Below are 27,468 nucleotides of genomic sequence, written 5' to 3' on the forward strand. Positions count from 1 at the left end.
AAAATAAAAGATGGTCAGAAAAGACCTCACTACTTAATAAGGTAACATTTGAGCAGGGATCTGAAAAAGATGCTGGCTTAAATCCTTCTGATATCTGGGGAAGTGCCTTCCAGACAGAGGACATGCAAAGGCCCTGGGGCTAGAGAGCCTGAAGAGTAGGGAATATAGCAAGGAGGCCAGGGTGCGCTTAGCAAAGTGAAGGCCAAAGTGGAAAAGTAGTATCCACTCAGCTGACCAGCAGAATCAACGACCCAGGAACTTATTAGAAATGCAAATTCTTATATCCCAAACCCCCTACTCAGACTGTGAATCAGAAACTATAGGGGTGGGATTTAGCATCCTTTGAAGCCTTCCAGGTGCTCCTGAAGCTGGCTTGTCTGAGAAACACTGTCTTAGAACTGGTCCAAAGCCCTCCTCTATTCCTACTTTCCTGGAAAATCTTCTTAGATGATTCCATCATTTTCCATAGGTTTCAAAGTTCTCTATGTATAGCCATTGTCAACTTTTTAATTTTCCAGCCAAATATGTCTTTATGAGTTTTTAAAAAGATTTATTCATGTATTTATTTGAGAGAGAGAGAGAGAGAGCACAAGCAGGAGGGTAAAGAGGGAGAGGAGGAGAGAATCTCCAGCAGACTCTGCTGAGCTCCAGAGCCTGACGCGGGTCTGGATCTCGCAATCCTGAGATCATGACCTGAGCCAAAACCAAGAGTTGGACGCTTAACTGACTGTGCCACCAGGTGCCCTGCTTTTTGAGTTCTAATGGTGTATAGCTAATCCCCATCTCAACAAATAGCTGAACCAGCTTCCCATTTGGTGAGGGAGAACTCTAGAAATTTGCTACGCAGAACTCACCAAATGTATAATGTGAATTGTGACCATTCTTTGCCATAATAATTTGGGGTAGGTCGGATTTGGTTTGGGGGGCAGAAGAAATCATCCTGTCACAAGCATGACAGCTTCCAGCCCTATCTCAACTCCAAGAAACTGACTTGCCTTTTCCTCCCTGGGTCTCAGGGGTCCATGTTCTCATAAATCCTGGGGCTCTTCCTCCCACACGAACTCATCATTTCAATATCTTCTTATTGCTTGCTGTGAGATTGATTGATTGATGTCACCTGCACATAAGCCGCCACACTATTAGAAGTCACAACTGAAAATGGAATAGTTGCTGAATTTTTTTCCCATTCAATCTCACAAATATTTCTGTCTTAACTCGCTTGTGTAACGAGGCAGTGGGCCGAGAAATAAATAACAGGTACTGAGTTCTAGACACTGTGCTATGCATTATAAGGAAGCAATGCTTCTGCATACTCTGAAATTGGCAAGTAAGATGAGTGTTACTAATGAAGTCAGGTGGCCAGGGTTTGCTAATTGTCTCTTGCCTACTTAACATGTATAGGTCCAGAGGTGGGTTATAAAACCTCTCTGTGCTTGGCGCCCGGATAGCTCGGTTGTTTAAGGATCTGATTTCAGTTTAGGTCATGATCTAGGGGTCCTAGGATGGAGCTCGGAGTCTGTGGGCTCTGCACTCAGTGGGGAGTCTGCTTGTTCCTCTGCCCTTTCCCCTGCTCATGCTCTCTCGCTCTGTAATACACAGAATCTTAAGTAAATAAATAAATACAACCTCTCTGTGCCTTAATTCCTTTTCTCCTGAATGGGATTAATAATGTACCAACCTCATAGGACTGATGAGAAGATTAAATGAGTTCTGTGTAAAGCACATAATCAGATCTGGTGTTTCGTAAGTGCCAACCAAGTGTTGACTATGATTATTAATGCCTATTTCTGAGTAAATAAACGGAAAGGGTTTGGTGAAAGCTAACCTGCGTATTTGAACATGCTTCTAATGTACACCAGTTTCATACTGTGGTACTCACTGTAACACAGCTGCTCCTGGGGGCTCCAAATTACATTAATTAGTTTGTGATGTTTTGATTGATTCTTGTCTGTGTTTCAGAAAGCATTGCCTGGGTTTTTGTTGCCATGAGTTGAGGCAGTCAAAACCATGATCCCAACCAGGAAAAAATAACAAGCAATAATCTAATGTAATGAGAACATAACACAATTATAAAACATAGCTATTTAAAAAAACGATATTGCTATTTAAAAAAATAACAAAATAAAACACAGCTATTAGATAATTTCTTCATGGACCCCAGGGAACATGGTTTTAAGTACTTGCTGTCAAGCCATGAGAGGAGATGGAATTCTTTCTTTTTGATTGAAGTGGTTCAGCATTGGCCTTAAATTGACCTGGGAGTGAGGAGAAAAAATGATTGGGTATAAAAATATAATAGGGTTCGCTTAAAATCCGTCAAGCACTTCAGCCTACCGCAGAGGGGTCTCATCCTGTCCGTAAAATCTGGTTGGAGTATGGAAGGAAAAGACAGCAGCGTTATTCTCTGGAAAGATAAAAAATGGAAAGTAACTGTGTGTCTCACAGTAAGGAACTAATGTATCAGGACAAGTTATGGTCACCTCTAGGTACTATCCAAAGCCAACTGTAATTCAATCCATAATTAATACTGTATATAAAGTAAGTTTGAGGCCTTGTTCACTGTGATTTTATATATATATATATATGGCAGTGAAGCATGAAAGATGAAGGCTCTGAGTCACAAAAGGATGACTTTGGTTCAAATCCAATTAACAAAGTCATCCCAGCAAGTTGCTTAACCTCTTTAAACCCCCAAGTGCCTCATCTGTAGAGGGGGAACAAAAATAGTTTCCATCTCATAGGAATCTGGGGATGATGAAATTAATGAATGTTTGGAAAGTTCATAGCACTGTGCCTGGTACAGAGTACATATTCCTAATAATGTTGAATATCAGTTGTATGGTTGTGAAAATTCTTATTATGTGTTGAAACCATAGTCTTCACAGAGCTGAAGAGAGATAGGATCATCAGGCCTGTTATTTAAAGGTGAACAAAACAGGCACCAAAGAGTTAAAAGACTCCTTCAAGGTCACACTGGACCTTCCAGGTGGGAGTGCAGGTCTATCCAATGTTACTGGAAAGGATTATGTAGCCCAGACTCAGACCCACTCCCACACTGGTGTCTGTCCTCAGCAAGGCAGCTACACAGAGGCAGGAATGGAGGCCATCTTTCTTCACTAATCATGGTAGCCTGGCCAAGATCTGAGCTGAGGAATCTTCTGCTAATGGCCCATTTACTGCCCGGAACTTGCTTAGGAAAGCTGTGACTTCAGATCCCAGAGTTAAGAACCTGGTACTTTTTTCCTAATATAGCAGAGATAATTTTTGCTCTGCAACTCGGGGTCTAAAAAACATCACACTAATTTATTTCTCTAAACCCAGTGAAAATCTGACTATATCCTCACTCACAAAGGTGGTAGGGATTTACTCATTCTTCCTCTCCCCCAGCTCACACTGTAACTTAAGATGGGAAAGGGGTCTCCCGTTTATCAATCCTGGTTGCCACTGAGATGCTCAGTGCCCAAGAACTGGAGATCCATTTGAAAGTCAAAGACTCATCCCTCAGAGGCCAAACCCCAAAATCCTTTGCTGTGCCTAAGACACACCTCTTAGAACTTATTACCCCCGCCCGTGTCCACTTGCCCCAGGTCAGATGTCTGGCGCCCTCTTGAGGCAGGGACAGTATGGGCTTCCTAATTACAGATGTCACTCCTTTCCTTCTGGGGTGCTTGTCTCCATCCCCCATTTCCAAGCCTCAGAGCACTTCTCCACCCTTTGAGGGTTCAGCTCTTTTCAAAATAAAGCTCCCTAACTCTGTGTAAGAGGCAAGGGGAGCCCCAGATATTCAAGTCTCAAAATCCTGCTTGCCCTGAGGAAGGGCAAAAGGAAAAGTATTTCTCCTTTCTGAATCTTCTCCAGCCGCTGAAGGAAACAGAAAGGCAAATGTCCAGAAACCAGCCTGCCACGTTTCTTTTTTCTTTTTTTGGAGTTAGACTCTTCAAAAAGTATTAAACTCAGGCTGAAAATGGAAACACTGTATTCTTTCATCAAGACTGCATGTTAGGGCTGGCTGATGGACCAACACTTTGCAAAGATCCTTTGATTCTCTGTGCCTTTGCAAGTAACTGCCTGAATTCTTGGTGGTAGAATCAGCTGCTCTTCGGAAAACAAACCATTATAGAATTCCAACTGGCAAAGCTTGCCATCCATCAGCTCCCAGGATTGCCGCTGGTGAAACAAAGGATGTATTTCCTTCATATGTCCACTAACTTCCTGATAATTTAAGTTTGAATTTTATCTCATTCATCAAGTTTTCCAATGCCTATGTCCCCGGTATTTAAATTCTTCAAATAAAATTTTTCTTCCCTAAATTTTTATCCATTCTTAGTCTGGACCCCAAACATACAAGGTATAAGGCGTAAAGAAATCCTGTGCCAGGACTAGCCCAGGCCATGAGGACAAAGTGAGAAGTAAACACATAAAGGCCTTCATGGGTCTTAGGCTTATGCAGTCAGGCCCTGTCCTAAATATTTTACATACCTTGACTCATTTCATCTTCCTAACAACCTTATTATCCTCACTTCCTAGGTGAGAAAACTGAGACACAGAGAGGTTAAGAAACTTGTCTAAGGCTACACAGCTAACAGGTGGCCAAGGCAAGATTTTGTGCTCTTAACACAGGGCTATGACTATAAATTGTGGTTAAATGTTAACAAGGAAATAAAGAGGATAATAATAGGAAAGCTACATGGTGGGGTAAGGTGCGTGGAGGGCACTTTCATTGTGTTGATTAGGAAAGGTTAGGGAGGAGCAGTGTTTGAGCTAAAACCTGACGATGACAAGCTATACAAAGACTGGGGCCAGGAGGATGGGAGAGTATTCCTAGCAGAAGGAACAAGAAATGCAGAAAAAAGCCAAGCGAGGAAAGAGTCTCTTAAGGGCAGAAATGTGGCTTGGGGGCGGGGAAAGCCTTGGGGGGGGGGTGCAGGGAGAAGGACATGGGACAGGCGCGGAGAAGATGCTTTCAGGAGCCATGAGAAGCTGCTGACATGCTTAGTCACAGAGATTATGACACGATGTGAGTTGTTTCTGAAGTCACTGGCTGCTAGGTGACAAGGGCTGAGTGAGAACCTGGAATGGAGGGGGCTTGGAAGAGGGTTATGTAGCTGAGGATAGAAGGTAACGTGGACCCTGGTGGGGTCAGGTTGCAAGAGATAAGGCTAGATGGAGCAGGAGGTCCTGATGCTCAGGACAATCTGGCCACCTGAAGAAGTGTTGACTTATTCCTCAGAGCCAGAGAAGCCCTGAACAGGTGGAAGCAAAGAAGTCCTATGATCAAATCTGAGTTCTAGGAGAATGAGTCGAGCTGGTGTGGACAATGTCTTGGAGGGACAAGCTTGCAGTCCAGCCAGGAAGCTTCTGGAGACCTCTCAGTGAAAGGTGAGGGGGCTCAATGAGGCCGGGGCCCTGGTTATTCGTTCAGCAAAGTTGTAATGTCATCGGGCACTGTTGGACTAACTCAGACAAGAGGCTGCTCTCAAGGAACTTTCCAGAGCCATTTATAAGGACAGGCTTGATGATAACCTGAATGTAAGGAATGAGAGAAAGGAAGGAGATAAAAGACCCCTGTATCCCTGTTCTGGCATTTGGGAAGACTGTGCAGAGGGAAAACTGTGCAGAGGGAAACTGTGCAGGAAGATGGGGAATCTGGAAAGAGGATTTGCCAATGGGACAAGTTCAGTTCAGGACAAATTAACAATTCCATTGGCCAAGGTGGAAAATCAGCAGGTAGATGTAGAAATAATCCAATGACTTTTTGAAGGATGGGAACTAAATACCCCAAGAGAAAGGTCTGAACACTATTACCCCTTCACTAGCTGGTGCAGTCAAAACAGATCAGCACTGGAAATGCTCTTTCAATGAAATAGCACTCCCTCTGAGCACTCCCTCAACTCCATCATGAAAGAATGGGGCTTTGCATTAAAGCAACCTTCAGGGACTCCCAAGGTACAGAAACCTCCCATCTAAACATGGCTTCTCATGACTCAGACTCAGATAATTAAGTCAAGTTCCCCAGTCAAGAGTCTGTGATGACAACAGGTTGAAATAAGGTCATCCTTACCACAGGTGGTCATTCACCTTTTTCTCCAATACTAATTGTATACAGAAATTGCCTTCTGTTGACTGTGAGACATCCTGAACTGCCAGAAATTTTCACCAGAGATCTTTAGAGAAGAATACACCAACTGTGTCTAGAAAGAGTTAATTTTCAATCATTGGGAAGAAAGAATATGCAATGTTTCTTTTTTATTATGAATTTTTGAAGTCTTCACTCCTGCCAATGTCAGGAAAATAATTGTGTTAGATCTAATCCTTCAACTATGGTTAAAGGGGAAGCCATTTCTCCCTTGAAGGATGGGTGGATGGATGGATGGATGGATGAACGGATAGAGACATGTTGGGATTTCAAGCGATGAGTGAGTTTTAGAGAAAGATTTTACCCCTGAGACAAGCCGGCTTTCCCAACCCACAGTAAGCGGGTGCTCCTGTCTGCCTCTCCCTTTATTTTATCAAACCGTGTTTTGACAATTCATGGGAAAAAAAATGTGTCTAGGGCAAATTGAGCTGCTGAAGCGATAAACATTTAGACACATAATGTGAATTGAGTTATTGTTCTTCGTAGGGATATTTCTCTGAGTTTGTTTCTCATTTTTGGAAAGAGAACGTGTCAGCCTGTTTCCCTCCCCCAGGTCTCTTGAAATGGAAGTCTCCTTTCCCTGTAATTGTTGCGAATCCTTGACAATAGCTCCAAGACTAGGTTATCTCGCAGGAACTTCCATTTCCAAAGAGTTGAGGGAGGTAAAGACTCAAAACAATTGGACATGGAGGGTTAAGAGCTGCATCTTCAGCCCAGTTCAGCTCAGGTGGCCCCTCTCTGCAGCTCACAGGGTAGGAGAGGGACTCCCGCGGTGGCTTTGGTGGGTTTTGGCTGGGGGTGGGGGGTGGAAACCTCCGTTTCGAAATCCCTGCTCTTCTTCCTCTCCACGCCTGACCCCGCACAGCCTCTCGCGGTTAGCAGGCGCGTTCGGGACCTAACTTTGTCCTGACTGCGTGTGCGGCGGCGAGGGAACGCGAGGCTTGGCCGGCTCCGGGCGCCCCCGGCTCCCGCGGCGTGGAAGGGGCCGGGCCGCGCCGGGCGCGCGGGGAGCGGCCGCTCATTGTTGTCCGGGAGCGGGCGGCGCGCCGAGTCGCGCGCCGGGCCGCGCGGGACCCGCCGGAGCCCGCCTTCCGCACCGCCCCGCGGCCGCCCGGCCTCCCGCGGCCCGCCTGCCCTGCCGGCCGCGCCGGGGTCCGCGCGCAGGGCGGGGGAAGCGGAGCGGGGGGCGCCGGGGGCGTGGCGCGGGGCGGGGAGGCGGGCAGGGTGCCCCGCAGCATGCGGCGGGCCGGGCGCGGGTGGGGGGCGGGCCGGCGGCGGTGCCCCTGGCGCGCGGCCAGGCTAGGCGTGAGCGGCGCGAGCGGGCGATGGGCTGACTGCCGACCCGCGGCTGGGCGGCGGCGGGGCCGGGGCGGTGGAGGCGGGGGCGGCGGCGGCGGCGGCGGGGGCGAGGGCGCGCCGGGACCCGGCGGGGAGGCTGCGGGCGCCGTGGAGGAGGCGGAGGCGCCGGGCGCTGATGCTGCCTGCTAGGCCACGGGCCTGCGCACCCCAGGGCGAATGGGACACCGGTTTCGGTGGATCGGCCGCTGCAAACCTCAAGTTCCTGGGCTCCTAGCGAAGCGCAACAAATAAAAAGGTAATGTGTCTTTGTTTCCCAGCCGCGACTGCTGGGAGGAGGTTGATTATGCGCACTTGTGTGTCCATTTTTAAATGCTGGGCCGGTGAAAGGGACATGACTCTTCTTTACTGGAAGCGTAGAGTATTTAATGTCGTGGATGTGACATTTTCTCATTGCAAACCCCACGTGCGGCACCTACTACACTCCCTTCTGCTACCCGTCCCCTCCCCCCATACACTTTCTCTGGCATCTCAACCTCACACTGTCTGAATTTACCCAGGGAGAAAGGAAACGACATTGTAGAAAGCAGCCCTGGGTGGGATTTTTTTTTTTTTTTTTTAAAGAAAAGCCATTTTTATGAAAGTGATAGGAGAGTCCTGTCCTTTGCGTGCCTCAGGGTGGCAGGGAGCAGACAGGTGATCCTGCTAAAATACATTGCTCTTTTACACTCCAAATGGCTGCAGCAAGTTTGATGCATTGAGAAAGGGGGAGGAGGAGAACGGGAGGAAACCTTTAGTACGTGGTCATTTGAAAATGACCAAACGCGTTGCATCTGTGTTGCAGACAGATGCCCAAACGTTTGTGCCTATTGCCTTTAGAGAAGATGAATCAGTCCTGCACTTTGAAAGCTGTGTGCGCCGCCCCTGTGTAATCAGGAACCCGGTGCTTTTCTCCAATACCTTGGGAGCGAAGTAACCGTTGAGTAGATTCAAGCAAATTCTGCAAAATTTCCGAGGGATGGCCGTTCTAATAATAGCGCTGGCGGTGGTTTCCTAATAGACACTCTCATTCTGAATGATGCAGCCCTGCCCGGCTGCCTGCCTGCCGGAAGCTCAGCTTGCTGAGCTGGGCGATCCAATGCCGGCAAAGGACTCCCTGACCCCACAGTGAATGGATGAGACTCTTTCTCCCCTATGAATGGAACATCCCAGTAGAGGCTGCCTCCGCTGCTTTGGCGTCTTGCAGTTTGAATCCGCACAGCTTCGCGTGAAAGAAATTCTCAGAACACCTAAGACAGGCACATTGCTAAATCGGAGCTCTTCACTGCTGGCGGCCGGTTCAGTAGCGGTGGGGGGGGGGGGGGTGGGTTGCTACCGGTGTCTTTTTAGACAACTGGTCAGACTGACTTGATCTGCGTTTACCTGACTGGGTTTTGAGCAGCTGCTTAGACATCCCTCCTGGCTCTGCATCCCCTGAGTCTCATCCTTTTCCAAAAGCAGGAGTGCCAGGTGTGGGAAAGCACCAGCCAGAGAGCCGGGAGCAAACTTCTGACTTCATCCAGGGAAGCCACTCCCAGCCCTGGGGAATTGGACACAGAAATCTCTACCTTACACTTACTGGAACTTAGCTGTGTATGCCATCTTGAAAATATGGACCAAAGTGTGGGGGCTAGGGTGGAGGAGGGAGGACACATTTCACTGTTTTGTTTCAGGTCTTTTCATTGCTCCATGTTCATTCATCGCATTTGACCCCATTTCTCTGGAGTCTGACTTGGACAAGGCCAGAGAGCCAAACCCTTAGATCAGCAGAAACTGGATTTTGATTCTCAAAGTGTCATTTAGCTCCTGCAACCGAGAGTATCAGGGGCTGAGTCCCTTCTGTTGACTGAGGGAACCATTCTGCTGCAAATGAAATCTGGATTTATTTAAGGCACAACAGGAATGAGGGTCATGCAGCAAATAGATTGGAATCCATTTAGTGCTGAGAGGTTAAATAGCCACAGTTAATGTAATTGGAAGCAATATTTGGACTTGCTTTGAAATCGATACTATATTATCCTGCCAATGAATAGAATTCATTAGTTGCCTCCTGATAACTTGGAATGAAGTTTTTCACTTGATGTGCAAAGTTGTGTGGGTAGAAGTAACCTCTTAGGAAAAAAAAAATAGATTAAAGTCTTCTTGTATTAAAGGGAGGCACTGTTAGTAGAAATGAAGATCAGAGAATCCCTCCACCCTCTTTTGTTCTGACCAAGCGTGATCTGCTGCTGCTGTTGCTGTATTCTCTTTGGCACTTGTCTTGAACTAATTTTATTAATAAGACTTGTTATTTATGGCATAGGGCCTCTTGGTGATTTGTAGATGCTGTTGCCTGAGAGCCTGGCAGGTGGCTAGTGCCATTAGCATTATCTCGTCGTTGGGGAAACTGAGACCCCTTGAGGTTCGGTGAGTCACCGATTTCATAATCCCTGAGAAGAGCATCCCAGATGTGTAGAGTGCTCAGTTTTATTGGAACAGCAAAGTCAGAGGCTGAGGTCAGAGAACAAGCCAAGAACAATGAGTCCTTGCTTGGGTTCTGGAACTTGGAAGAAGGCTCTGTAGATTAGTCGATATGCCAGTGTTTGTGCAGGAAGGGGCTGTAGAATCAACTTTGATGAGTTGAGGAAAAAGTGTGATGGGTTTGTGATGGGAAAGGTAGCGAAGAGATGAAAGTCCAAAAATCTTATGTGAGAAGACCTGCTGGGCACCTGTGTACTTCAGTAAGTGTGGATGGAGTGAGACCTCCTCCGCAGATCTCTACTAACTTTACTGCATACGTGTACCACTTGTGTTCACATCATTGCTCTGTGTGTGTGTGTGTGTGTGTGTGTGTGTAAGACACAGTTCTACTCACACGCCATATGCTTCTCTGTTACAAGGGTTGCGTTTAGCCTGACATACTGAATGAACAAGTGATTTCAAATCTAAAGCTTTGTTCTTTGATAAATACTTCTCTTTTAAAAAAGAAGGAACAGTGCAGCTTCTAGAGAATTTCTAGTTTAATATGTCAAAACAAGAAGTAGACATGCTCACGGTTAAAGAACTCTTAAAGTTATTTTAATCCACTCTCCCCACAGTATCAGAATGGATAAGTCCGGATCCAGTGCTGACCTCCATTCACATCTTTTATTTTCTAGATGCCGCCTGACGTATCAATAAAATGTGTGGCAGAAGTTCTCTGTTTAGGTTTACTCATAGTGAAAATCCCAGGACCTCCATTAGAAATGATTTCTGAGACCTCATAAGAGCATAAATCTAGGGATAAAGATCTTCCCTTGGTCATTTGATCTAAATTCCCCAAAACTCTAGTCTCCTTGAGCCAAGGTCCCTCAGGCCCACATCCCCTCCTTCCCTCCACAGGACACGGGGCGGTCTCTTTACTCCACCTTCCCGCTTCTGCTTCTTTGCTGTCCATTTCTCTCTGAAATGTGATGAAAGCAACAAAAGGCAATACTGGAGTTGAAGTGAGAAAAGGAGTAAGAGGGACCATTCCATCAGTTGCATGGGATACACAGATACTTGAACTTGCCCTACAGTGAGCAAAAGCAGGGCTGTAAAGCATCTGGACAAAGTGGCTACTGTTGGGGAGTGGTGGGATCTCAGTCTTTTACCTTGTGTTCATTCGAGCCCTAATTAGACTCTGGTACTTCCATAACATTTCCCTTCGTTGTTTTTCCCAAGATGTCTAATCTGAAAAGCTGGTACAGTAACTCTTGGAGCTCTGGGCTTCAGAGTCCCCACTGCACACACAGGCCTGCTGGTTTCACTACCGTGTCCTGCAAGAAGTTTCTGAATCAGCATAAATCCAGCTTATCCATAGTTCTCTCCACAGCAGTTTCCTCTGGTTCCCCAAATCCATCAGCTCCCACCTTTTCCTGTGTCCCAAGGGATCAGCATGTCTCTCTCTTTTAAGGAATAATTTAGACACACCCTTACATTTATGGCCGTCGGTTCCACTCCTAGAAGCATCATCTTAAAAATAATCAGTCGTTATGCCTCTCTTCCTCTCACAGAAGATGATCAGAGCCATTGCTCCTATTTAGTGAATCGCATTAATCCTTATTTGGGGCCTAGTGAGTGTGTACGTGAGTGTGTGTGTGTGTGTGTGTGTGTGTGTGTATTCAGTTCTTACCCGTAGCAGTGGAAGTTGGGTAATTACTGACAAGAATAAAGACCATAATTATTGGATGGAATATGAAGAATATAAGGAATCTGGTTCAGCTTAGTGGCCTTATTACTACCAAGTAAGAATCAAGGAAAATAACCAAATAAAAATCAAGGCTGGTGGCCTCAGTCAGAACACAGGCATAACTAACTCTAATTCACATGTGGAACATCTAGATCTAGGTTATTAAGCTAGATCTCTATTATCTGTGGTGGTTTCTGGTTTTTTTGTTTTGTTTTGTTTTAAACTTGGAGCCCTGGCTATTCCATGATGTAGCACAAGAAGAAATTAGTTGTCCATGGTTGAGAGTATCTGTACATGCACACCCTCTCCCCTAAACTCTGACTATGTCCACCTGGGTCTTCTGGTCTCCCTTTTATTAGCAATTACTTACCAGCGCATGGTTACTGCATACTTCCTGTTCACTTAACGTTCACTGCATTGAACTCCCTGATCGTGAGGGGCACGTGGTAGATCCTACTGGAATAAGTCAGTCACTGAGTGACTTTATCATACCTTGCTCCCACATGGATATAATTAGGCATCTTTAGAACACCCCGTGGCCCAAACTAAAATGTACCCTGTGAGGTCATCTTGTGGGTACCTTGCGTTAGCCTATATTGTGGTGTGGCCTTGCCAACCTTAGGTTCAGAAGTCTTGGTACAGATCAAAAACTCTAAACCTTTTAACAATAATTTTCTCTTCAAATCAGCCAAAAGCTAACCCCCCACCCCACCCTTAAGGCGATATAGCTCTACAGTTTCCACGAAGACTAGCCTGTTCTTCTCATGATTCAGTCTTCTTTGCAAGGCTTTTCCCTTTCTTTGTCCTTGCTGTACGAAGAATGCATGAAAAAAAAAGGCGTGTAATGGGGAATTAGATTGATAATGCATGACAGTGAATGGAAATGATGATCAGAGTGTTGTCAGGCTGTGCCCCATTCATAACCATAAAATGCACAATTACACTCTCACCACACGCCTGTGAAAAAGTATGTAGATATGACAAACCCAAACTAGGAAACTGAATAGTGTGGATCCGTCTGGAGCTATGCAGTGTACCTATACACTGAGCTGGGGAATACAGTGCTGGCTTACCCATTCCTCTGCTCCCACTGGCTGCCCCCAATAGATATCAGATACTCATTTCTCTGTCTCAGAGAGAGAGCAAAGAGAGGGGAGGGTGAGGACAAGAACCAGATTGGAGCTGAACACAATGGAGAGTAGTGTTCGGCGTTCTCAATCCCCTTTTATTGGGATGATCGAGTGTTTTGTAACAGAGTAACTACAGAGTGACCAGTAGCACAGATGTAGCCTGCAGGTCTTGGCCGGAGGACAGAGGCCTCAAACCCAGCAGGGTAACGGGGGCTGACATCACATCGAATGTTCCCTGCAGGCTGTGAACTAGGCACAGATGGGATTTGGGGATTATCAGTCAAGTCAAAGATTTCAGATAGTTGGAGTTCTAGGAATGAGAAGGGGTATGCAGACCATGTTAACAGTTGAAGAGAACCTCACAGATGCTCAGGGCCGTCGCCAAGGCCTCAGTTACAGCACCAATACTGGAGTCCCCATCACCTGGCAAAGACTTAGACGGGGCATGTAAGTATGGTGGACAAGAGAGTGAGCCATAATATCATCTAGTGTGGCTTTGATTCCCGGTTTTGCCTCTTGCTAGCTCTGAGGCCTTGGACGAATGACTGAACCACTGAATCTCTCAGTGCTTCCATTGTTTCATTGACAAGAAACATTACATTCGGAGGAGCCAGTGAAACACTATCTGTGAAACACCTAGCACAAAAACATGAGAGACTTAGAATAAGTAATTTTTGTCTTTGCATCCCCACCCTCCCCGCGGCCCCCCCGCCCCCCAGCAGCGTAACTTGGTTATGTCACCGGAAGGCTCAGCAAGGTACTTGAGAGCACACAGTGGGGTGTGAGAAGGCCACTGGCCCTGGAAGTACGACTCGAGTAAGTGGTACCTCCTCCCTCCCCCAGTCGTCTCAGCCACCAGTGTGTTTTCCATGTCTGTGGATTCGCCTGTCCTGAACCTTTCGGATCAGTAGACTCAAAACAGTAGGTGACCTTATAGTCTGGCTTCTTGCACACGGCGTCGTGTTTTCAAGGTGAAGCCATGTTGTAGTTTTTGGCAGTATTCTTTCCTGTTTATGGTTGAATAATATTCCGTCATTGTGGGTACAGTGCCTTCTGTGAATCCGTTCAGCTGCTGACGGACATTTGGGTTGATGCCACCTTTTGACTGTTGAATAGTGTTCCTAGGAATATTGGTGGCAAGTGTTTGTTTGAACAACTCTTCTCAGCTCTTCACATACAGACATAGGAGTGGAATTTCTTTTTTTTTTTTCTTATTTCATTTTTTAAAAATTTTATCACGTTAGATGAGAAGGTTGTGTTTCGTGGGTACACTATTTGCTTTTGGGGTGATGCAAACATTTTAGAAATGAAGGTGATGGTTGTACACCTCTGCCAGTACTGAGTGCCACTGAATTGTACACTTTGTTTAAAATGGTGACTTTTATGTTACAAGAATTTTACCTCAATAAAACAAATAATACTTAAATATCAAATAATACCAAATTTACATTCTTCACAATATAACAGATTGTCTTTTCTTGAAAAAAAAAAAAAAAAAAAGTAAATGGTACCTCCTCACCTGCAATCCTGAGACACGTTTTGTAAAGAGAAAGCAGCATAAGGGAACAGCTGTTAGCTCTGAGACTGTGTGTCCTCTGGCCTCCCAGAAAGACTTCTGCAGGCAAAAGCATCACCCTAGCGATCCTCTCCTATTCGGATGGTAAAGACTTGTTGGCATCCTTCCACATCCGTGAGACTCCAGTGAGTCCTGGAACGTTAATATGGGGTGGGTTGTTTGGGGTGGGAAGGAAGGAGAATAAGAGAGATGACTTTGCTTTTGCACTGAAAAGCAGAGGGAGAATTTGAATTCTTCCGTTTTCAAAAATGGTAAGAAAAATAATCCTAGAATCAAAACCAGAATTACAGAGGTTATGTCAATCAGTGGTAATGCCATCTCTTTCTTCACAACAGAGGCAAAAATCCAGTCACTATGTACCGTTCTTTGATTACTTCCCATTCGTTGCCATTATTAGGCGAATTTTCAGCTTCTATTTACTTATGTTTCACTCAAGTAACTACTGCAGAGTTAGTAGCAAAAATAAGCCTAGAAGCTGAGTGTCCTAAATGTTTGTGGGAGTTTTTTTTTATCATTGCACCCACTGCCTGACAGCTCCTAAAATACTGAGTTTCTCCGTAGTAGGAGCAGTCAACATACCAATTTGCATAATATTCATCAGAAATTATTTAAGCACTTAATAACCTTCTTGGTGTTAGATAAAATAAATCAGAATGATATGTGGTCCATCTTCTGGAAGCAGATTAAACAGGCAAAAGAATAAGAGCATGAAATAAGGGCGCCTGGGTGGCTTAGTGGGTTAAAGCCTCTGCCTTCAGCTCAGGTCATGGTCCCAGGGTCCTGGGATCGAGGCCCGCATCTGGCTCTCTGCTCAGCAAGGAGCCTGCTTCCTCCTCTCTCTCTGACTGCCTCTCTGCCTACTTGTGATCTCTCTCTCTGTCAAATAAATAAATAAAATCTTAAAAAAAAAAAAGAGCATGAAATAAGTATAAAAACAGGGAAAGTATTTCTAGAATATGATAGCCATGTGCAGGACCAGGATATATTTTAGGTGAACTCTCAGGGACAGCTTATAAGAATAGTTCTCCTGGACAGGGTGGAGTGAGTGTTTTTCTGGAGAAAATATAATCTTGGATTTGTTTGTGGTTCCTTCTTTCTTTCTTGTGGAAAATATGGTTTCTTTGTCCCTGCACAATGTGGTTTGCCTCCCCCCCCACCCCGCCCCAACCGCCGCTGTTTCTAAGGTTGTATCTTACTTAGTACATAGAGAACTTACACTGTTTAGATACAGAGATCTAGAACTTCCAACTTGGAAAGATATCCAGATACTCAAAGAATAATATCCAAAAACAAAAACAAAACCACCACAGGTCTGTTGTTTGTTTTGTTTTTTTGTGTGGCTTTTTGTTGTTGCTCTACAGCTAGATTCTTCTTTTCCTCTTGCCAACAGAACTGACCACACTTTTAGGGAACTGACAAAACCCATCAGAAAAAAAATCCCATAATCTCTTGTTTTAGATCTTGTTTTCAGTTTTACACTGGAAATGGAAAGAAGTCAGTATGTGAGGACACATGCTTATCTGCATGGGGGACAGGTGGGAGCGAGGACGCTCCGGTTCCTGCAGTTTCCTGAGTGAGCCGGAGGAGAGTGAACGCGAGGACAGAGCACAGCACAGGCTCCTGCCCTTCTCTCCAGCCCCTCACCCAGGGAGGGCGGCTTGCCTGTCAGACGGGCTTTGACATGGCCAGTTTCTCCCAGCGTGACCCCTCAGAGGAACACCCTGTGACAGTAGTCCCGAGTTAGCAAAGGCAGTGGCGAGTGTCACCTCTGACTACTTCCACCGGTGGTGGTTTGACAACCTCTGTTCCTCCTCCTCCTGGGCTCAACCACCATTGTCCTGTGATCAGTGAGTCACTCGCCCGCCTTGCTCTTCCTCCCGGCTGCATGACTAGTGTTAAGCTCTTCAAGGCTTTACAATAAATTTCTCTAACACCTTGCTCCCGTGTTTCCTTCCCAAACTCCTTCAGGGAGGGGGGCTGCCCACTCATAGTTGAGCACCTCCCTGTTCTTTCCTGGGTGATTACAAGATCATCGCAGCTTCCCACCTTCCCGTCTGGCACAGGCACAACCTCATGCCCTCCCCAGCCTCCTTGCTCCCCTCCTGCCCTCATTTCCTATAGCCCGCAGGACTTCATACGGACTAGAGAGACCCACCACAACCTGGCAGCTCATTTCTTTTCTTAGACCAACTTTCTTAAACTTCTTTTCTTAGACCAACTTTCACACACCGTGTCAGTCTGTCTCGGCTACTGTGAAATTGCATAGGCTGGGGGGCTTGTAAATGACAGATGATTACTTCTCAGAGTTCTGGAGACTAGCCACACACCCCCTTGCCTTTCCCCAAGCACACTTGGCCTTTTCTAGATGTCAGCCTCTTGCAAACACTCAGCCTGGGGATTGGGCAGCACCCCCCATCCCTCCTGTGCTGGGGACATCCCTGCTCATTGTTGAATTCAGACCTCCGATGATGATACCTTCTCAGGTTCCTCCAAGCAGAGCAGCTCTCCTTCCCTTACTCTCCCAAAGTGACCTCATGGCGCTTGGCTCTGGGTTTGATCTCTTGAATTGGAATGACCTATTTATGTAGGATTTCCACCTAAGAAAGGACCGTGTCTTACTAATCTTTGATTCTGCAGCACCTAATCTTATGTCTGGCATTTGGTGGGTTCTCAAAAATATAACTGAGTATTTATTTGTCACATCTTGTGGTTTCCCATTTCCTTGCTTGTTTGCAGATAGCTAGAATGAGTTTTTCCCTGTATAAGCCTGGTGTCCTTACCCATCTGTCAGCTCTTCTCTCTCTGCTTTTCGCCAGGATTTCTGTCTCTGGATGTGTCTGTGTCAGAGGGCCAGAGAGTAAGGATGGTACAACACAGCTGTCATCTTTTATGTGAGGCTGGTCTTGCAAACTGTGGCAGGGGGGCAGGAAGTACCTTCATTCAGCCAGTCCATCGTTGGGTCAGTCATTCAACACACACTTAATGGTGGGCCTCTTATGTCCCAGGAATGTATCTGTGAACATAACTGATAAAAAGTCTTGCCCTCAGGGAGCTTGCAGGCCAAGAGGAAGAGGCAGACAGCAAACATAGTAAATTTCATGGTGCATTAGATGGTGGCAAATGCTCTGAGAAAAAATAAAGCAGAGATCAGAACGTCTGGCAAGGTTGCCATCTTAAATACAGGATCAGAAGGGACACTATGCGAAGGTGATATTTGAGCAGAGCTTTGAAGGATGTGAAGACACGAGCCATGGGAGTGTGTGGGGGAGACATTCTAGGCAGATGAAGGAGCTCTTCAAGGGCCCTGGGAGGGAAGAGTGACGGGGAGGGAGGAGTAAGGAGCCGAGTGTGGAAGAGCAGACTGAGGGGGCATGTAGCAGTGGGAGTCCTGTGGGCCCTGAAGCAACCACTGGGAGAGGAGGGAGTATTTGGAGAGTACGGATCTGGGAAGCACCGTGGCCCCCTTGGGCTACACAGGGATGGTTTGGGTGCTGTGTGGGGACAAGACCGTGAGGCCAGGAAGTGCCCTGGGTGGGGTGGAGGGTGGGGGGGTGGGTGGCCGTTGCAAGAATCTGGCCAGTGATAAAGTGATGATGAAGTGTTCAGGATCTGGATGTTTTAGAGAGAACCGCTGAGGTTTTCTGGTGTGGTGGGTGTGGGATGTGAGATGAAGAGAGAAGTCCCCCAGCTGGGAGCCACAGAACAGAACATGGTGATGGAGTGGCCATTACCCAAGAGGGGAAAGCTGTGGGTGGAGGTGGTTTAGGGGAGAAGACAGGTCAGCAACTCTGTTTGGCACACGCTGAGCCTGAGATCCTGACACAGAGCCAAATGCAGATGTTGAACGGGCGGGTTTAGACAGAATCACACACAAGCCGGGGAAAGGAGGAATTCAGGGTGGAGATGCAAAGTGGGGCTTAGCCACCAAGAGGGGATGCAGAACGATGTGAGGCCTCAGCCCTGAACATGACAACATCTGGGGGGACACCGTAAGCACCCAACTTCAAAGAGAAGAGGATATAAGATATAATGAAGTGGGGCACCTGGGTGGCTCAGTGGGTTAAGCATCTGCCTTCCACCCAGGTCATGATCTCAGGGTCCTGGGATCGAGTCCTACATGGGGTTCCCTGCTCAGCGGAGGAGTCTGCTTCTCCCTCTGCCCCATCCCCACTTGTGTGCCCACACATGCATGTTCTCTCTCTCAGATGAATAAAATCTTTAAAAAAATAAATGAAGTACTTCGTTGAAATGTGAAAAACTCTGTTGAGATGTTCCACTGCAGATGGAGCTCTCCATATCCTCCTGAGGGTCTGTCTCTTTTTGGATACGTGAAAAGAATATCTCAACCTTCATACCTGAATCAGATTTGTTGATGGGTCATCGGCCTACAATAAACTGCATATATTTGAAGGATCTTATTTGATCGGTTCTGACCCGTGTCCATACTGTGAAGCCATCACCACCATCAGGAACTGTCACTCCGTCCTTTTAATCAGTGATACTTCCTGAGACTCTGGTGTGTTTAAAGCTGCCAGGTGGTAGGAAGGATCTAGACTGTAGCCACTACCCATGCCCCCTCTATTTCTGATGCAGCATCCTGGCTTCCCGTACACAGTTCTCTCTCCTAAGGGCCATGTGTAGACCGTTTCACACCCGCGCTCCTGGTGAAATCAGGAAAAGAGGAAAGATTAGGAACCCTGCCATCCTATAATCAGTGCTGATACAGGCAAAAACCCGTCCCTCGTTCCTCCTTCCACGGAGGCAGCCCAAACAGTAGGCTCAGCTTCATCTTTATTTCTGTGTGTCGTCAACAGAATAATTACCTCCTGCCGAAAGCTCTGAGAAATTGTTCTGTGTCCGATTAGAATTTTTGATTTGACTCGCAGATACAACAGAACGTCTTTACTTCTGTAACTGCTCACTGATGATATGCACCCTGGATATTTTTAGATCTGCCATTTGCCAAACGGTCATTGTATTTGAAGGCACTGCGTTATTTCCTGTGACAGCTTTTCCACTGAGAGGCTTGTGAACTGTGCATGGAGCGGGGAGGACCCTCTTTGGTTTTGGTATCCTCTCCCTTCTTCCTCTGCCCAGCACTCTCCTCCATTTCCCTTCCTTACCCAGCCTCATGCCCACCCCCATTTTTAAGTGGTATTCGGGAAGAAATGGAACAGCTTAGAAACCTGTCCTGTGCATGGTGCTGTGGCAGCAGCATCAGGAACCCCATGAGCAGGTCCCCAGGACAGTCGGGGGTGGTGGGGCAGCCACCCAGTATAGAAACCTCCGACAAGATGAACAGAGGAAGGGAGCCACCATGTGCAGCTCGTGCAAGTGTGGTGAGTGCCTGCCAGGACTCTCCAGAAGAATCCTTTCCAGAGAACTCTAGTTCTGTAAATCTCCGGACAGCAGCGTCCAGCCCAGATGGACTGCCCCCCCATATAGATGTCAAAGGTAGCTGGAGAAACTGCCCTTAATGCAAGCACTTCCGTTTCCTAAGCTCTCCCTACACCCCTTCATAGGGGCATTTGGCCAGGGAGGACAAGGCCTTGGGGCTGTCTCCTGGGCTGGGAGCGCCCCGTGGGACTGTGGCTTTCCAGGCAGAGTCATCCATAGTCTTCAGATGCGCTTTGCTGGGAATTTGGTCTGATTTAAGCATGAATCTCAAAAGGGTCAGCTGTCGGGCTGGAATGCTTCCTTCCAAACCTGGAGGACTTGGCATCTGAGCTTGGGGCCCCTGGACTCAGGCCTGAGAGGCACAAGTGGCAGCTTCGTTTCCCATGTAGGTTCCGTGGAAGTAGGTGAGCCATGTATTATATTAGGCGACCTTCTCTGCCTGTGCTTCAAGAGTCTCCTAAGAATAGAATCACACTAGCTTGCAGATGGTCTTGGATACTCTTTTCTGCCCCCTACCACATCCCCAGGGATAGACTATATGGCAGGATACCCCAGCTACCAGTGATGGAAGATTGACAGCAATGCTGCTCATTTGTCACGTGGTCCTCTAGCTACAAAGAATGCATGGTGTTCCATACCCTGTGTGGGGATATGTTCCTACAGAATAGGTAAATTAAAAACATATCTCACTGAATGCAAATTAAGTTGTATAGTACCTAGATTTTGGAGTTGTCCTTGAAATGGTATATAAGAATATATGTTACTTGAATATATATCTGTGAATTTATGTAAAAATACATATTGTGAGTGCCTGTTATTGCAGTCAAGTCATTGTTTCTTTTTTTTATTTTTAATTTTTTAAGTCATTCTGTTTCATTCATGCATATATAATATCATTTTAACGTTAACCAAATACTTTCGGTGAAAATGGGAAAACCTATTTCTTCATAAGACCCATAGTTGTAACAGTGTGATCTCATCCCACTAATCACAATATAAGCAAAAATTGAAAAAATTTTCATTTGAAATGACCAATTAAATTAGACATTGGAGCTAAAGAGGCATATTCATGTTACCAAGAAAATGTCATTGAGGTTCTTGGATTTCAAATACATGAATACCAAACTAGTAACAGATGCATAAAACCAAAGATTCCACAGCATTATATTTTAAGTAGAGGACATTTGTTTGCATATTTATGTGAAGGAATTTAGTAGGAAAAAAGGTAGAATAATGTGTTGGTGCCTACCCCTCTACAGTGCGATTTTTAAAAAAACTCTTCTGAAGCAGGAAATGGATGTTGGGAACATTTGGTTATCAAATGTAATATTGTAACAGGAGCATTATAAGTAAACACATACATTATTAAAATGAAATTTTTGGGGGGGAATTCTTGTCTGTGGCCGTGCACATATATCCATAACATACCTTAGAGTGTGTCTGTCCCACTGGAGTTCAATAACCCTTTTTTACACTGTCCCTGGCCAAAGGTCTTCTGGCTCCTTCCTGATCACATGCAGTGACGAGGGGGCAACCCATTACGTTTTGAACAATGATGCTTGTTGGAAAGTTCTCCCCGCTGTTGAATTCACATGTGTCTTCTGGAACTTCTGCTCTTTGATTCCATTTCTGCCCACCAAAGCAAAGTTCTCCCTCTTCATTGAATTATTAAATGTAATCATCAGATTAGCATTAAATCATTAAGTTGGCCAGTCCCCACATCCAGGCATCCCCCGTTGGATTTATACCTGTTACTCCTTGGAATCAGTAATCATTCCCCTTCTTCCTCACTCACATATCTTGACATGGACAGTAGATTATATAGACTTATCCTACCTCTAGAGCCTTTGCTGTTTCGGCTGGTATGCGGTTTTCCTCTCAGTCCTGAGAAGACCTGGTTTCCGGATCTTTACCCAATCTGCTTACTCTTCTTTGCCTTGCTCCACTTTCTTTCATTTCCTGTGTAAAATATGGTGCCCAGAACGAACACAGATTTCCAGAAATGGTTTAACCGTGGTGGAGTGTGGGAGGCTGCTTAATTCCATTATTCAGGAAGTTATGCTTCTAGCATGTGAACTAAGAATAGGGCCCCAAACTATAAATAATCTGATCCCAGCTGTTAAATTTTGAAGCTACCATCTGAACCTCCCTGTGAACTATACATTTGGTCAGCACACATTCTTCATTTGTTATGAGTCACAGGGGGTCGCGCAGATACTAAGAAAGACAGCTTATATTTAGTATTTCTGTACAGTTTGCCAAGTGCCTGTGTATCTTCTTAGATACTGAGCTTCAATACTTGCACTTAAAACCCTCTTTCCAAACTCCCCTTATGTCTGTATCATTTAGGATGAAATTGATTTGAAAATGATGTTCTGGGATGCCTGGGTGGCTCAGTTGGTTAAGCATCTAGCTTTCTGGCTCAGGTCATGCTCCCAGGGTCCTGGGATGGAGCGGCATCAGGTTCTGTGCCCAGCAGGAAGTTTGCTTCTCCCTCTCCTTCTGCCCCTCCCTCCGCTCATGCTCTCTCTATCTCCTCTCAAATAAATAAGATTTTAAAAAGAAGAAGAAGATGATGATGTTCCATGGCTCCTTACTATTTCAACAGTGGATGTACCATCCTCAAGCTATTGAATATATGGCCTTCTTATCATCATAATTAGGGTTCTCTAGCTGGTTTTCTCACTGCTCCTGGTCCACCCACCACTCTCTGCTCACACCTCTTCTGCATAATCCATGTTTCCAGAACATGCCCAGCTCCCACCCATCCCAGACCTTTTTACATCAGGCTGCCTCTGCCAGATGTCCTATTGTTCATAGACCACTTCCAGTCCCCCAGGTGTGAGTTATGGTCTCTCCTACCCTCTGCCCAGAACATCTCACACCCTCCCTGTTGTCACACAGATTATCCTGTAATGGCCTGTTAACTTCGGTATCTCCTCTGTGGGGTACAGAAGCTCATTAAATATAGGAAAAAAATCATGTTCATCATTATATATCTAATAAGATGCCCTGCACATAATACTATACTGTAAACCCTTGCCGAATGAACCCACACTCTGGTGGACATTATTGTATATCACCCTCTAACCCCCCCCATATCATTAGGATGGGTTGGTCACTAGATTACTTACTCTCTAGAGTACTGGAGACAGAGATACATCTCTTCTTTAGAAGAGAAATTACCCAGCCAGAGGAACTTTTTAGCCATTTGCAGTGTAATTTAATTCCTGTAGGGTATTAGTAACCTGAGAATTAATTTGTAATTATATACTAATGAAATAATTTTATCTTTAATAACATTAACTCCTCCTTGTAGTTGTTATCACCCTCCCCCCAAAATTTGCAGTTGCTTTTTTCTTTTTGCTCAGGGTGTTTGTAAAGTAAAATTCCTTCTTTTTTTTTTTTTTTAAAGATTTTATTTATTTGACAGGCCGAGATCACAAGTAGGCAGAGAGGCAGGAAGGGAAACAGGCTCCCCACTGAGCAGAGAGTCTGATGCAGGGCTCCATCCCAGGACCCTGGGATCATGACCTGAGCCGAAGGCAGAGGCTTAACCCACTGAGCCACCCAGGTGCCCCAAATTACTTTTTTTTTAATGGAAATTTTTTTTTTAGATTTTTTTTAATTTTTATTTATTTGTCAGAGAGAGAGGAGCGAGAGTGAGCACAGGCAAACAGAGTGGCAGGCAGAGGCAGAGGGAGAAGCAGGCTCCCTGCCAAGCAAGGAGCCGATTGTGAGACTCGATCCCAGGATACCGGGATCATGACCCGAGCTGAAGGCAGCTGCTTAACCAACTGAGCCACCCAGGCGTCCCAATGGAAATATTTTTAAGGTGGACCAGTGTCTACATTTTCTCCTTTGGGCTCACCCATTGCTTTCATGCTTAGAAAGCCCTAATAATTACCTTTTTCTTTTTAGAGATTTTATTTATTCATTTGACAGAGAGTGCGCACGCAAGTGCATGATCACAAGCAAAGGAAGGAGCAGAGGGAGAGGGAGAAGCAAACTCCCTGCTGAGCGGGGAGCCTGATGCGGGACTTGATCCCATGACCCCAAGATCATGACCTGAGCCAAAAGCAGATGCTTAACTGACTGAGCCACCCAGGGACCCCAGTAATTATCTATTTTTAATATTCACTTTATGAACCCTGGGAGGAATTTATCTGGGGGAAGGCGGTGCAGTTAGTTTATTTTGTAGTAGCTAGCCCACCATTTCCCTTCTTGCTTCAGAAGACTGACACCAACCCAGAACTGGGTAGTTCAGTGGTTCCTCTTTCAACAAAAATTGATTGGCCCCAGATAATGAAAACATTCCTTTCCTCTCTTGTCCCTTGAGCCTGTCTTTAAAGGTCTTTGATTGTTCTTAAACTTCCCTTATTTCGCATGATAGTTTTGGTTTTCCAGCTCCATCCCTGTCAGTCTGTGACGCACTGAAAACATTTATCATATTGGTACAGAATACGTATAACGTACTGTGCACCGTGAACACACTGCATGTATTCTACCAAAAGCTTGTCTCCTTTGGGAGTTCTCTGTGCAAATAACTCTGTATGCTTGGATATCTCACTCTTCACTCTCTCATTCAATTTTGTTTTTGTTAGGTTATGAAATTTTTACCTGTAAAGTCTCTGTCTCATAAAAACAATATTCCTTAAGGTCCATAGAGTCAACCTTTTTATTTCTTTTCCTACACTTTTAAAAAACTGTTTCCCCTGTGTCTGGGGTCCTTGTATGACTACACCGTCCTCCTACTATAAAAATTCCAAGTACAGTCATCAAACCAAAGAAAGAGTAAATACTTACCTTTTCCTTTGGAAGAAGCATCTTCCTTCCACCCCCATGGCTCTGCCACTAAGATACTAAGTCTAAAACTCCACACAGCCAAGAACATATGTCATTTTCTTGCATCTGTCCTTACTTCCAGGAGCACAGTGGGATGTTAGCTGGGTATGTAAGTTCTTGTTTCTTTGCCTGTTATGTTTTATTGGGGTTTATACCTCACTCGGCCACCTTTAAAGCCTGTCTGCATGGACACCTGTGCTGTGAACAGTGTGTGAGTAAGAATAACACCCTGAACCTGCCCAGAGAAACAGGTGCAAGAACTTTGATCTCTTCCACTGACCTTGCAGACTGTGGTCTGGCAGAGCCGGCTGCCCAGCATTGACCCACGTGTCACGCACTGACTTTCCTCAGCCTCCCTTCTGCAGCCTACTCCATGTTCCTCATATCAGCTCTCTGTTGGTGACGGCTGGCTCGCCCAGCATGACTCTGGGAGCTGCTGTGGCTGGGGAGAAGGACTGGCTGGCCAGGGCCTCTATCAGGGTGAGATGCCCCCCTCTATGGATGGCCAGGCCCCCACAGAGCTCTGCTCCAGGAGGTCCTGGCACTTGCTCAGGGCAGGTGACTGCCACCCAGATGAAGCCTGTCCACACCGGTCCCCCCACCCACCCTGCCACATAGCCAAAAGTCTTGTGTGAGTGGGCAGAAAGCCTCAGCCTCACCTGGGGCCATCCTGGAATTGGGGGGCGGGAGGAGAGGTATACTGTCTGCTGCCCTTCTGACACTCCTGCTCAGAAGAGTCTTGAATTCCTGGACTGGAAACTTCTAAAGGTAATATTGATTGAGAGCCTGCTGTGCACCAAGCAGAGAGCCCACCCTTTCCCTGCATTAACCTAGTTCCTCCTCACAGGGCGGTGCTGTGATTGTGCCCGTGCCGTGGACCAGGGAATAAGGCCTGATTGGGTATTTCACATGCTCTCCTCCTCCCTCTGAGAGGCTCCGCTGCAGATGCAGAGAGTGTGGGCAGCAGAAGGCCACAGGTGTGTGTGTGGTGGGGCAGGGGTGGTCATACGCGGAGATAAAGGAGAGCCTTTCTGCAGAAGGTGCACTAGCAGAACCCAAGTGGGGCCATCCAGTTACTGCTCTCTAGGCATGTAGCTAGTTGGAAGGAGCTGCAGAAGGCTCCGTGCCTTCCAGAACCCTGGATGCTTCATGCACATTGGTCATGGGAGTGAGCTTCCTGCCCTGCTCCCGGGGTTGGTGCACAGGCAGCCTGCAGAGCCCATGTGTTTGGATCTCCCGGTGCCCAAGTCCTCCTGACCGTGTCCTCAGAATGGTTGGCCTCAGACAGAGGACAATGATGGCCTGTCCCACGGTGGCCCTGGGTGGCACCGACTCCACCTTGTCTTTCCACATCTGCAACAGACCTGTCCCACCTCCACATCAACAGCTTGTCCTTAAATGGTAAGGTCTTGTTGGAAGGTGGGAAGAATACCCTTCCTCCCTTCCTCCTCCGCAGCTTAGCGCTGACACCGAGTCCCTCTGTCCTGGGATCACGAAGCTCATCACTGGGGCTCCCTGGCTGTCCTCACCGCTCACTTGTCTGGGTCCATTCCTCATCCGCTAGACGTTAGGCCCAGAAACTGTTAGTGTTTCTTGACCCTCTCTGCCCTGTAGTACCATCTGGAAAGACTAAGACGGATTGTCCTCCAGGACCTGTGGCTTGATCATGCATGGCAGTAGTCTTCTGGGAGGCAGGGTCCACCCCAGAGCAGTGGCCCTGCACAGCCTCCGAGCCCTGAGTGCACCCATGACACCACGACTTCTCTCCCTGCATTATCGGAGGAAGTGCCGGTTCCTTGTGTGGAAGGTAGAAGCGGGATCTGAGCAACCATGGCCCTAAAACATGTTTTCCAAAGATCCTCTGGTAAAGCACCAGCTCTGCTTGTGACCTCATCAGATGCAAACTTGGGGAAGGTTGAGCTTTGGGAATGCAAGTCTTTTTCACCTTTTATAATCCGTCAGATTGCCTTGTGATACTGTTTCTCATGGAGCCACTCACTTAATCACCTTCCTCTGGTTTTGATAAGTCATAACTGTATTCAGCAGCCAAGAGCATCAAGGACATGCCTGTGTGTCCTTCCTTTAAATCCAGGGGACTTGTGGTAGAGACAGAGATGACACAATCTGCAAAGGACATAGGGTGAAATAGGGACAAGGTCATTCTCTCTGAATTGGACCTCTGGTGTGTAGCACCATGTGTCTCCTTCCCCAGTTGTGTTATTTTAATATGATGTCACTTAAAGACAAAAATGGTAGGCTTGAATATGGGGATAATTATAATAAAAGTGGGCAAAATACCTTTAACCTTTAAAGGGGAGGCAGAGCCTCCTCATGCCTGTTAAAATGTTATAATATTACATTTTAATAGTTTATTCTGTCTGGCATCTCCATGGTACAAGTTAGGTGTGAGCAGCAGCAAAGGGATGGGTATTTTCAGTAAATTTTAATTTGCCGGAAGTCCTTTCTGTGTATTTACTGTGAGTTGCATTTCTTGAGAACACTGTGCGCATATCACATTCATTCATCTCCTGGATGCGATAGCTTTATGATTATCGAGATGTCATGAATTTGTGACTTTCTGGTACCTTCGCTGGGTTGTTGGGCCTTCGTTAGTGTGAGAGGAAACCAGAGTGGAGAGAGGAATGTCAGTCACATGTTGAGGTGACCCTGAGAGCAGACGCTCTAACAGTGAGTTGCACTGGGAAGTTGTAGTCATGTTTCTGGAATTTCCTTCTGAGCCGCAGAAGGGCCCAGGTCAAAGGGCGGATTGTGAGGTGCTGCCGTAGCACATCCGCCCATCCAGCTGCCTTGGGCTGCCTCACGGTTTCATGGACCAGTCCAGGAGGGGAGGCTTGTCTCT

The 27,468-nt window shown here is 46.3% G+C and overlaps 1 protein-coding gene across 4 annotated transcripts in view; it reads left to right on the plus strand.

Moving 5' to 3' along the window:
• Positions 1-27,468, plus strand: part of LOC111155500 (FERM domain containing 4A) — a 307,805-nt gene that overhangs the window by 88,308 nt on the left and 192,029 nt on the right. The window contains exon 1 of one of the 4 annotated variants that reach the window (XM_022515666.1): positions 7,578-7,730. The exons of 2 other annotated variants lie outside the window; for them this stretch is intronic. The gene's annotated coding sequence lies outside the window, so the exon portion shown is untranslated. Of the gene's footprint in view, positions 1-7,577; positions 7,731-27,468 lie in introns of those variants that run through there. One more of the 4 variants, XM_022515667.1, reaches the window with a different exon arrangement.

Source organism: Enhydra lutris, unplaced genomic scaffold (genome assembly GCF_002288905.1).
Source record: "Enhydra lutris kenyoni isolate GAN:26980312 unplaced genomic scaffold, ASM228890v2 scaffoldscaffold42, whole genome shotgun sequence".
NCBI classification, from domain to species: Eukaryota; Metazoa; Chordata; class Mammalia; order Carnivora; family Mustelidae; genus Enhydra; species Enhydra lutris.